Consider the following 12,771-nt stretch of genomic DNA (forward strand, 5'->3'; position numbering starts at 1 on the left):
TGAGTTAATTTTTCATTTTTTGTAAGTCAATGGAGTATTCAGTGAAAAATTTTCTTGAAAAAGCTTAAAACTGTTTAAACATTCCAAAAAAAAAACGCACAACAAGTAAATAAAAAAAGATTCTAAGAGAACGACGAGTGCTCTATATTGACAATATTTACTTTCTATAATATCCCGAATAACTTCCTTTTATATAACTGATAACGATAACTAAACAAATCTGCACAAGACCTGTTAATCAAATCACGATGTTGACACACAACCAAAGATTGGCCCTCAATCAACAACCCACTCTAAAAAAAAACTAATAAGAAATGCAAATAAAATTAAAATTAATATCAACACAATTGCCCGGTCACAGTCTGATATATTACCTTTAAAAGGTTTGCACTAGGGCGACGTTTAGAATGGGGCTACTTTCAATTTACAGATGAATACAAAGGGCCATAATTTGAGGGTGGAAAACCAGGCAGTTTACACAACTGGGGAGATGACAAAATAGCGGAGTTATAAGGGTGCATTACCGCACCCTATTATATTAAGGGAGTTTTTGCAATATTTAAATTGAGAAGGAATGAAATGCACTTGAGGAAAGAATTACGAGGTGTTTCATAAAATATGTTATTTGAGTTTTCTAAATATTTTGAAGCAATAGTTATTGTATGACATAGTTCTAAGTCATAGTGAAATAAAAGGTTCGAACCAGTGGCGGCACATGATTTATTTAAAAGGGATGTCAAAGAAATTATTGGAAGCAAATTTATAATTAAATGTACAAGCAAATACAACTGTTAAAATATGGATTATTAAGTTTTCAAATTATTAATATTATGAGCTTACTTCAAATAAATTAATTGGGGTTAAGCAATTACTCTAATACTCTACAAAAAAAACTAAAATATTGGAAAAGGCATATTAAAATATTTTAAAATTAAAAACAATAATTTCTAGGCCTACATACGGTGAAAAATTATATTTTTTATTTAAATATTTGATTCTTCGCTGATTTGATGTCAGAATAATAACTAACAATAATTTATAACCTAGATTTATTGCAGATCATGGTTTTTTATGATCTACTTAATAATTTAAAAAAATATCAAGAATTTATGGAATGTAATTACTTTAAAATGAAATTCATATTTATTTAACTGCATGTTACACGCACAACTAAGCTTTTTATTTATTCATAAAAAATTCTATACGTTAATATATAACATTTTAAATCTTTTTTTCAATGGTGTTTTTATATAAACAATGGTAATGATTTATTAATTATAAATTATATTAGCCTTGATCAAGTGGTTTTGCGCTTTATAGTGCCCTAGTATTTTTTTGTATTATAGTTTTTGTCAAACAGAATCATTCATTCATTAAATTTAAAACATTTTCTAAATAATTTTTTTGTTTGTTTAAAGTCTATTGTTTAATTTTTTTTAATAATATAAATTTAAATAAAAGTTGTGAAAAGAAATATTAATTATTGGTACTTTTCTACACCTTGAAATCCAACAATCAAATCATAAAAATTGGTCAATAAATTTACTGAAAGAATACAACATTGTTAAAAATTATTGTTATTGTTATTATACCAATGTTCCAAATAAAATAAATGTCTTGAATTAATAACAACAAATATTTTTAATAGTAGTTGTGTCGGTTTAATAAATAAAATATAAAAAAAACGTATAAAATCTTAGTTATATCAATGTAACAAAAAATTACCTTTAAAAAAATAATAGTAATATAAATTTAAAAAACAAATTATTTGAGAAATTAAAATATATTATAAGCAAAATCTTATTTATGTCGGTTAATTAGAATTTAATTATTTAGAGTTATTAAATTATTTTAAAATAATGTTTAATGAAAAAAATTTTTTTTAAAAAATGTAATAAATAGGTTCATTTAAAAATAAAAGGATATTATTTCAGTGAATATACTTAAAAAAAATGAATTGATTACATTGGCATATTATGAGAGTTACTTTTCTTAGAAAGGAAAAATACGTATTTTTTAAATTTTAATGTGTTAAAGTAATTAAGAAATTTCCTAAAAATAAATAAACAATTCAACGAATAATTATCAGAAAGTTTTGAAAATTAATTCACATTTATGTTTGTTTCCACTCAAATTGTAATCTATAAGTTTTATAAATTAGTTCTTTAATTAATTTTTGTGGTCAAAAAATTATACTTATTTGCAAATTATTTTCTTCAAAACAAAATATTTAATATGACTTTATAAGGTATATCAGAAAGTTGTAGTAGCATAAACACTAGAAAAAAAATTAGCAGTATACCGTTGTTGTTGACCATTAAATTTCATTATAGGACATTTATGTAAACAATTCATTGAATTTGAATTTGTGGCGAAAGGATTTCAGCGGAACCAACACATTTTCATCTTCTGAAACCTAAGTTAGTTTAGTCGATCAAAATGAAAGAAAATTATTTGCACTTAAAGAATTACTAACATACGCATTTACAATATTATTTATTTTAAATAAATAACAATCTTGATGAAACTGAAATGATGAAAAAATGAAACGTGCTTCGCCTGACATCAAAAAAATCTAATTTAATGGATTTCTTGTAATTATTTTATTTATTTTGTGTGAGAAGACGTTTTTATTTTAATAGGTATATTGCCCCAATGGTTCATTTATTTTCATAACTTTTAACAATTTTTATTTAACAAACGTTGTTCAATGAACTTATCAGGCGGAATGTCGCCTCTGTATGCACTTCCAAGTCGAAATAAATATTCCACCACCTTTCATATGGATCCTAGTAGATTGGGATCTATCTTCACTGGATAGCCAGCTTTTATTGACAACCACAACTATGGGATGAACACCACTAGGGGTCATCTTCACAAGTAATGTAACTCAAAATCTTACACATTCTATTATAGAATAACTAAAAGATTAGTAAAAAAAGTACGCATTGCTTAATGAGACTTTAGATCTTGAATTTGTCTTTCCAGTTTCTAGTGGGTTAAGGTTAAGATTGCGCAGATTCGATTAGAGGTTTGACCTAAATGTCACTTTTAGGTCATAATGTTTACTATGTCCTGCAAGTTCCTATAACATTATATCCTTTAAGGATTTTACGAACTATAAATTAGCTGTTTGCTGACTAGGCATTAGACATTACTGGTAAGCAAGGATTAGATTTCAAGATGTTAATTTTTTTAAAAGCATTCACTGATAAAAAAATATGTAAATGTACACACCAGATCATTGGCCACTTTGATGCCATATCACATAAGTGTAAAATTACATTTCATCTGAAATTTTACATTTTCATCTGAATTTTACATTTTAGTTTTACTACTTGTATGTAAAAAGTTTAAATGTATATTTACAACTTACTATTGATTATCACATTAAAAATGTAATTATTTAATGTAAAATGTGTAATTACACCAATTAATGTAACCAAACTTACGTAGATTTAGTGTGTAATTTTACATAAACATTTGTAATATTACACATTGTATTTCCTACGTAATCTATGAATTATTACCCCGAGTTTTTTCAGTTAAATAATTGTATTATAAAGAAAATGCTAGTATTTTTATCTTCAATTAACTTTATTTGCCAAATAATTTCCACACCACCAATTGAATCGTGAGCTTCTTCTATGGAAATTGTTTTACGAATAAAGTCAATTCAAGTCATATCAAATTTTGGATATGAAAATACTGATTTTTATTTACAGTACATTTATTTAGCTGTTATACATATTATTATGTTTAATTTTTTTTATATTATTGAAAAATAAAAAAAAAAATCCAACCTCTAGGTATTTAAAAAAAAATTAGTTTTATTTCACCAAGTTTAATTAAACAAAATCTGTTAAAAAATAAGTTAATAAAAAATAATTTTCATGCAAATTTATATTTTTTATGTAACATGTACTAAAATTTAAAATAAAAACATACTAAATAAACTCTGAATTACCATATCAATTAATTTAATTACATGTTCATATTTTAAATACTCTCGAGAACTGTAAAATTTGTAATGAGAATAATCAGAAAAGCAAAACACATAGTATTAAAATACAAAATATCTACCCTAATAATAAGTATCTATATTAAATTCGGAACATGGTAATATATTAGGTTATCATAGTATGATGGCATTAAAAATAGTCAAATAAAAATTATGTATAACCAGTTTCACCTGCTTATTTAGCAGTCATAAATATAAATACATAAAAATATGTATAATAAACAACAAAAAAAAGTCACTAGACGTAACAACAAAATAAACATTAAATTTAAAAATGTATACGAAAATAGGTATACCTAAAATAATAAGTATATTAAATTAGGAAAATGGTAGATAAATTTAGGTATTATGTTTTCATAGTAGGTATGGTATCAAAAATGGTCAAACTTAAACCAGTTTCATCTGCTTATTATTTAGCAGTCATAAAGTAAAAATAAGATAAACAACAAAAATACAGTCATTCTAGACACTAACCCAGAACAAAAAAAACAGTAAATAGAATAATTTAAACAAATTTATGAAAATGCTTTGGTAAGATTTTTCATCAAAGTAAGAACTTTTCCTTTTGAAGTGGATTTAGCTGTTGTGTTCGAATCAGGATGAATTTTTAAATGAAACCTTTGTAACATCTCCAGAGTTATAGCTGCTGTTTTGGGAAAAATCAGATTCATTACAAAATGAAGTCCAAAACACACTAATAGGCTTTCAATAAATGATGTGTCTTCATAGATCTCTTGCTTTTCCATAAAGACTTTGTAATATTTAATTTCGTCCTTAGCTAAAAAATATAAGATCAAAAAATTGCTTTTAATTACTTATTATACTTACAAGTCACCAATATACAAGGCACCAAAATTGAAATATATTGAGACAATTGTTCAGGATTTTCCGGCTGATCCTAAAAAAAATGATAAGAATTTATAATAATTTGATTATTCTTACATGATAAACTAAAATTCATTTTGACAAGTCTTCTTTAAAATATTTTCCATAACATTTTACACATCCTTCTATTTGGTTAATTTTGTCATAGTCTGGATTGCATAATTTTTTTTCGACTCCATATTTAATTATTATTTAAGGCATACATTTTAAGGCATTTCCTTTTCATCTGATTATAAACATGCTTTAAAAATTGACTTTTGTTAGTTTGTACAAACTGACAATTTTCTAAAGAACACTTGTAAATAATTTCATTAAGTTTGCTTCCTGACACGACAGGTTTATAATGACTTCGATTTAAATGACTTTTAAATGCACTATATGTCGAAAATATCAACTTACATTGTTACGAAAACACGGAAACCGTTTTCTTTTTTCGTGCCGGTGAAAATAAAGATGTTTTTCATATTTAGAAATAAATCTAAATGTTAACATACATACATATGTATGTTAACTTATTTTGTTATATTTATGTTATGGCACTTAAACATTACTTACCTGTTTCTTTTTCTTTTTCTACACAATATTAAACACTTTTTTTTAAACCACAGCCAAACGCATGCACTTGCAAATCCAAACAAACATTTATGACCGTGTTTGGACCTATGTTGGTCGGCTAGTCGGCTGCAGCGTGGTCGGCGTCGGTCTCGTAGTCACATGACCCTCATCCGTTAATCGTATTGGTTAAGTCCACAAAGTACAATGTAAATTTACATTTTTTATGTATTTTCAAATTGTAATGTATATTTTTAAATGGTAATGCGCACTTTTACACGGTAGCATTTAGTTCTAAATGGAAATTCACAGGAATTTTAAGTTGAGTTATTACATAGGTTATTGTAAAAATATACTCAAAATGTATTTTTGCCATAAGCTATGGAAATATGCACTCACTGATGTGCTTATATACAGTTCTAATTATTTTTATTTTTATTTTTAGTAAAAACACTTTGAAATACGTGTAAAAAAATGTAAAATTACCCTAATTTTTATCAGAGTTGGAAATTGAAACAACTATTATTGCCGTAATCACAAAAGACTCTTAGACATTTTTGCTAAAGTCTTTGAATTTGAAGCTGTGGCGATAGGCATCCAAGGAAACCAATACTTTATTTTCTGAAATCTCACTTACGTTAGCTGATCCCAGTCAAAAAAAATTATACGCAATGAGAGAATTAGTAGGTAACATGCGCATTCACAATGTTATTCTCTTGAAATAGATAATACCGTTAATGAAATCAATGAAACATATTTCCCCTGACATTGCTTGTAACCGTAATGGATTTCCAGTATTCGTCAGTAAAAAGATAACATTCTTTTGAGTTTGAGATTGCGTCGTTTCGAGTAGAGACTCAACTTCAATATCACTTTAAAAACATCATGTTCATTCCTGTTAGGCTTATCAATTCGTGCAGTCTTAATGTCTGACTAAAGGACAATACTATACAAGACCATATTGAAAACAGCTTTTACTACGTCTTGCAAGTTCCTATAACATTATATCTTTTGAGAATTCTAAATGAGCTTTCTTTAAATGAGCTGTTAGGCATTAGACGTGGTGAACTGGGGTTAGATTTTAAGATGAGAATTTCTTATATTTTTTTAGGAGCTTTGGAAATTAAAAATACCATTAGTCCAGTAGTCACAAAGACTTTTAGACTTTTAGACACTTTTTGCTACCTCAGAGAAAATTAAATCTATATAGACAATTTTTGTAATCAAGTGTTTGAAGTTGTGGCAATAGGTATCCAACGGCAGCAACTTTGTCTTCTGAAATCTGACTTACTTTAGTTAATCAGAGTCAGAGGAAATTATTAAGCAGCTAAGGAATTAGTAACATACACTTTTACAATATTATTCACTTGAAATAAATAACAACATTAATGGAATCAATGATTAAAGGATTCCTATTATACATATTTCCATTGATCATATTACAAACTTCTAGGGTAAATCTAGAAAACGCAATAAAAAAGAAAAGTTCAAATGAACATGTGTCCCGACATGCTTCCTCAGGGAGCTAGAGCTCTTTGAAGATAACCTTTAAAAACTAGTTTTCGTTTTATAGCATAGAAACTACTTTAGCTACTGTAACCAATTTTGGGACATAAATTACTGTTAGTACGTTTATTTTGTTGAACCGACTAAACAAGAAATAATTTTAATAAGGGGCGTCGAAACTAGGGGGATACTTGGAGAATTTAACCCCATTTCTCTTAGATAAAGTGGGTAAATATTACCGTTTTTATAAAAACTGACTAAGAGTAAATTAAGATATAGCACCAGAAGTAATTATTTTATTAAAAATGATAAAGTTCATTTGCCGAAAAGCGATAGTGCATATTAACAAGGCTCGAGAATTAATCAGGAATAAACTTCTAACGTCCCGCAATGCTGTGCAGTCAAGTAATTTTAAAAATTACATAAATTTATATCTGCCATGTAAAAAATTCTTTCAACCCCTATAAAATGTCATGTTTGAAATTTAATAAAATCACCCATAAATAGATTTAATTGCATTTCCTTAATACAGTCCTAGAGTAGAAACAAGCCACAACTCGTAAAAGGATTTGTATTATAGGACGCATCCTATTACTATCGCTTTTCGGCAAATGAACTTTAGCATTAATCAAGTAATTAATTTTTATGCTGTATTTTAATTTACTTTTTGTCAATTTTTACAAAAACGGTGGTGCATGTTCAAAAATTTCAAAGTCTTAACAAAATGGGGTTAAATTTACTTTTTACCTTTTGGTTAGAATTATTTTTGTTTAATAGGTTAAAAAGGATAAACGCACTAACAATAATGTATGTCCCAAGATTGGTTGCGGTAGCTATAGCACCGAAGCTATAAGATCAAAACTATAGTTTTTAAAGGTCATCTCCCTGAGGAAGCATTTCCGGACCCCAACATGTTCATATGACCTTTTAATTTTTTTACGTTTTCTATCTACCTTAGAAGTTTGTAGCATCCTGTATATCTTATTTATTTCTTTTAAGAAGATTATATGTTTCTCTGGACTTTTGATGTAGTATAGTTATTTCCCCAATAATCAATCAATCAATCAAGTTGTTCAATGGATTCACTAGACGGAATGTCTCTACTCTGTATGAATTTCCAAATGGAAACACGTATTCCATCACCTCTCGTATGATATAGTAGTAGATTGAAATCTATGTTTACCAAATAGCCAGCTTTCGTTCACAACTAGTATGGGATATACAAAACTAGGGCTCATAATCTTGACAAATAATTTAATTCAAAACCTTGAATGTTTTATTATAAAATAGTTAAAAGGTTAGTAAGGAAAGTACACATTGCTTAGCATCAATTGGTGGCTAGTGAGATCTTAGATCTCGAATTTATTTTTTCTAACTACACGATCCAATACGCCAGTTCGCTGATCCAACTATGCAATTTCAAATACTTTTGTGTTTGAGGTTGCGCAGTTGAGACCTAAAAAAAAACTCAATCTGAATCTCACTTTTAAGTTGTAACATGTTTTTTAAAATAACTTAGTATAAAGGAACTTAGTACCTACAACCTACAATAATGTGTAGATTATTTTGCTACTTATGCTGTAGGACAGTCAGGACGAAGAGTGTCCACTAAGGTTCAAAAACAGCTTAGTCTTGGTAGGAAATTCAAAGACACAACTATTACAGAAACCAAGTCTGTTTTTGTTACATATCTTCTAACGACATGGCATAGTTTTACGGTTCCTGAAAACGTGTCGGTTGAACCAGTGCCACAAGAGTAGAAAGCTGAACCTTCTTGAAAAAAGCCCCATTTAAACTTGCGTTCATGATGTTTTCACCTTCAAGCCGGGCCTTATCTTTATTCCACATATTACTTTCTTTTATTCCTAAATCATATATCAAGTTTCGATAACACAATGGTATAAAGCTCTTATCTCTATTAAGCAGAGGTGGAACCTGAGGGTTCATCATCAGATGACTCATGTAAATCTTTAATTTTTATTGTAAGCTTAATAGAAATCTTTATAGTTTTTTATAAAATGTTATTGTGGTTAATTGATTTTACTCCCAGCGTTAGTAGATAGTATGTTTGTGTTATGGTTTTTGATCAGTCAGATAATATTTTTATAAGCTTTGTCTACTCGTGAGGTGTATTTTATAATTTCGATTTGATGATGCTTATAGCTGATGCTACAGGTTTGATGAATTCTCTAAACAAAACATGCTAAGAATAATGTATTTTATTATATAGTTTTTGAGATCAAAGCTTTGAGTTTTTTCATTTTGTTGTAAATTGTATCAATATATATCTTTGAGCAAAATGGACGCATTCTTTCAGCTGTTACTAGGTGTTACAAGTTCCTATAACATTATATCTTTTGAAGATTCTACGGAAAGTAATTCATCTGTTTGCTGACTAAGCATTAGACATTACTCGTGAGCAAAGACTTAATTTCAATAATTTGTTTAATTTTTTTTAATAGTATTTTAGAGCCTTCAGAGGCTTTGGAATTTAAAGTATTTGAGACTCAGAGAAAGCACTTAATGTTTTTATGCAAAAACCAATATCGTCATATTATACTAGTATAAGGCAAGACTGGCCAGCTTCATCTTTATTACGTTTAGTGCAATCGCGTATGATTGAAACCATAAATCAGAACCACAAAAGCCATAACAAGAATTAATTAAAATGTACACGTCAAGTTTTACATTACGATAGGAATTTTACATTAAGTTCACAATTCTCTTGTTAGACAAATACACTTGAACAATAAAAATTGCAATTGTTATTGTAAATAAATATAATTCTATTCATTTTTTATTTATTAGTGTAATATAGCATGTGATAGAATATTAAATATAATTTTAATAAACATAAATATATTTATCTAATATGTATTTTATATATTCAAGCATGGTTATAAAGGTCCTATTTCATGTTGGTTATGTATACGCCTTTTTTTATTTTTTACTTAATAAATTAAGCTCCGGAGGTGTTTTAAAAAGAACAAACAAAAAGCTCAAAGAAAAATCGCCCGCGGACGACAACTCCATTGGGAAATCTTCGTTCGACAAACCGGAGTTTAATCTGGAACGCTCTGATCTCTCTTAGGGATCAAACGGGAGGGAAGCATCATATATTCTCCCTAAATAATAATTTCATTAGCATCGATGTTTGCTGTACAAGAGACATTGGTTAAAACACCTTAAATTATATAACCATATGTTTCCCAAGAATCCACCCCAACTGGTCAAACCTGATTAAGTTAAAAGCACGAAAATCACCCTCCGTGAAAAAAAACCCTTTTCAAGCCCCCAACACCTCGCGATCCTTTTAATGAATAAACCATAGGCGACTTTCGTAATGAATGTGTTCACCGGAAACACAGATTTAGTGAAAAAGACGGAAGCGGGCCATCATTATTGTAAAACTCCGGAAATGACAACTGTTAGCGCTTGGATTGTGGGATTCCCTCAACAGATATGAGGCGCGTGGCAAAAGGGTGTATGGCAAATGTGGATTTCCTGTGTATGAGATATAAAACCTTAAAATAAAGTTACATATTATCATGTATGGAAAATGTATGCAAAAATTGCAGAATGGACAAAAAGTAAGCAAGGAATTTTTGTTCATTATCATTAAGCAATTGATCAATGTTGATGCCGTGAAATTTTGAGGTTTAAAACGAAAGCTTTTTTAATTAAAATGTTATTGGTTTAGCCATATTAAAATTTCAAATACTTGAGAGAGTGAGATTATACGCATCGTTCATCCATTTCAATACTGCCACAAGTGGTAAACCTGAAATTTTAGAGCAGAGCAAAAATAAACAATAGAATTTTATAATTAGTCGCATAAATAATTAACTATAATAGATAATTACTTAAAATTAAAGCACAAAATATTTCTGTATTGCTGACATATATCTGTAAATTTTAAAAAAATCTACTTTGACCATAAGTTACAATTTTGTTAGATATGGCGTTATTGCACTATAAATTTTTATTACTTAGGCGCCATATATTCTAATTTGCAGTTATTTATTATAGAAACACTTTCTGTGTAAAATGTGATGTGTATTTTGGTGTTTTAGTTTTAGACCTGATAATGCTCTAATAGAGCGAAACACATGTCGTCGATAATAAATGTTTGTGAGACCGTGACCTGGTAATTTTTCTTCGTTTGTTTATGTTGTACCTGGTCTTTTTAAGAAAATGGATGAAGCCTTTTTGCTTGTCAAATTAAATGACGAAGCCTACCATCCAACGGTATTTAGTCTCCGGCAGCTCAGTGGTTACGGTAGCAATTAGACCAGCAGAAGCAGAAGGTAGCAAGTAGCTAAAGTAGCTAAGAATCACCAGGTAAGATCAGGCTATCATGGATCCAGAACTTTCAATATACCCACTTACACTTACAATACACGATTACTCTCGACACAACAAAAACTGATTGAAGTTGAACAGGTACTTAAGTATAATAAATGGGATCTCTTGGGACTTAGCGAAGTCAGGAGGGAGAAAGAAAATCAGATAACGCTTAAGTCTAACCATCTATTGCACTATAGGGGAGAAGAAGATATAGCACATGAAGGAATGGATTTTGTCGTTCACAAAGACCATAAGCAAAACACCATTGAAGTTCACAGTATTTCTTTCAAGAGTCGTTTATCTTATACTAAGACTTAATAAAAGATACAGGGCAAAGATCATACAAGCGTACAAACCAACAATAAATTATGAAGATGAAGCAGTAGAAGGCTTCTGCGAATATATATCTCTGTGCAGCAGGATAAAGTGCGTTACACTTTTCTTACGGGAGACTTTAAGGCTCAAGCTAGGATAAAAAACGGATGATGCAGAAACTACTATAGGCCCTTAGAGTTATGGCGAAAAAGATAGTAGAGGAGACGTACTTTCAAATTTTATGCTTTATCATAGACTCGACGCTATGCACTCGGTTTTCCAAAAAGAACACATGCGAAAATGGACCTGGATGAGTCTCGATGACACAATAAACATGAAATTGATTTTATAATGCCTTATAAAAAGAATGTTATCCATAAAAAAATTACCATACTAAACGAGTTCTCTGTAGGCAGTGACTATTGAGTAGCTAGAGCTAGAATAAAGGTGAATATTAGGGGGGAAAGAGCAAAAAGGCATATGAAAGAGAAATAGCTTAAAAATGCTAAGAGCTAAAAAAATCTAAAATAAGTTAGCGTAAAAAATCAGCGTAGATGATCTAAGGAGACAAATGAGTCATACTTTAAAGGAGGCTCAAGAAAGGCACAACAAAACAGTTAAAAACAAAGAACTAACCCAAAATATGAGGAACCTAATGAGGTAGAAAAAAGAGATGCAAGAAAAATACACGACAAATTCTTCTATACTGAAGCAAATAAACAAGGAAATATCTCTAAATCAATTAACAAAGATATCAGAAAATATAACAGCAAGCATACATCCCAAGTTATACAAAACAATAAAAGTTTGAAGGTGCTGTGAAGAAAACCTAGCAAAGGTAAAAGAAACATATCTCTTTAAAATAAAATTAATAAATCACTTGAAGACCACGATATAATTATTGAATCCATTAAATAAGGAGGCACTGTAATACGCATACTTCAGAAACTCTTTAACGCCTGTTTTCTAAAAGGTACAACCCTCTCTCAATGGCACAATACAGTGATAGTTCTTAAGTATAAGAAGTGTGATAATACCGATTTAAGAAATTATCGACTCATTAGCCTTTTATCCCATCTTTACAAGCTATTTTTGAAAATAATAACAAGGAGTGTTACAAACAAATTGGACAGTTACCAGCCGCA

At 29.0% G+C, this 12,771-nt stretch overlaps 1 protein-coding gene and 1 long non-coding RNA gene across 3 annotated transcripts in view; both read right to left on the reverse strand.

Annotated features, from left to right (window-relative positions):
* LOC126743570 (LIM/homeobox protein Lhx3) overlaps nt 1-12,771 on the reverse strand; it is a 129,589-nt gene that overhangs the window by 35,646 nt on the left and 81,172 nt on the right. The gene's annotated exons all lie outside the window — the stretch shown is intronic.
* Nucleotides 4,198-5,684, reverse strand: LOC126743574 (uncharacterized). Its single transcript, XR_007662927.1, has 3 exons — nt 5,462-5,684; nt 4,850-4,919; nt 4,198-4,799 (listed from the first exon to the last, which is right to left on the reverse strand). It is a non-coding gene; the product is annotated as an uncharacterized LOC126743574 (long non-coding RNA).

The sequence above is a fragment of the Anthonomus grandis genome, chromosome 13 (genome assembly GCF_022605725.1).
Source record: "Anthonomus grandis grandis chromosome 13, icAntGran1.3, whole genome shotgun sequence".
Classification (NCBI taxonomy): Eukaryota; Metazoa; Arthropoda; class Insecta; order Coleoptera; family Curculionidae; genus Anthonomus; species Anthonomus grandis.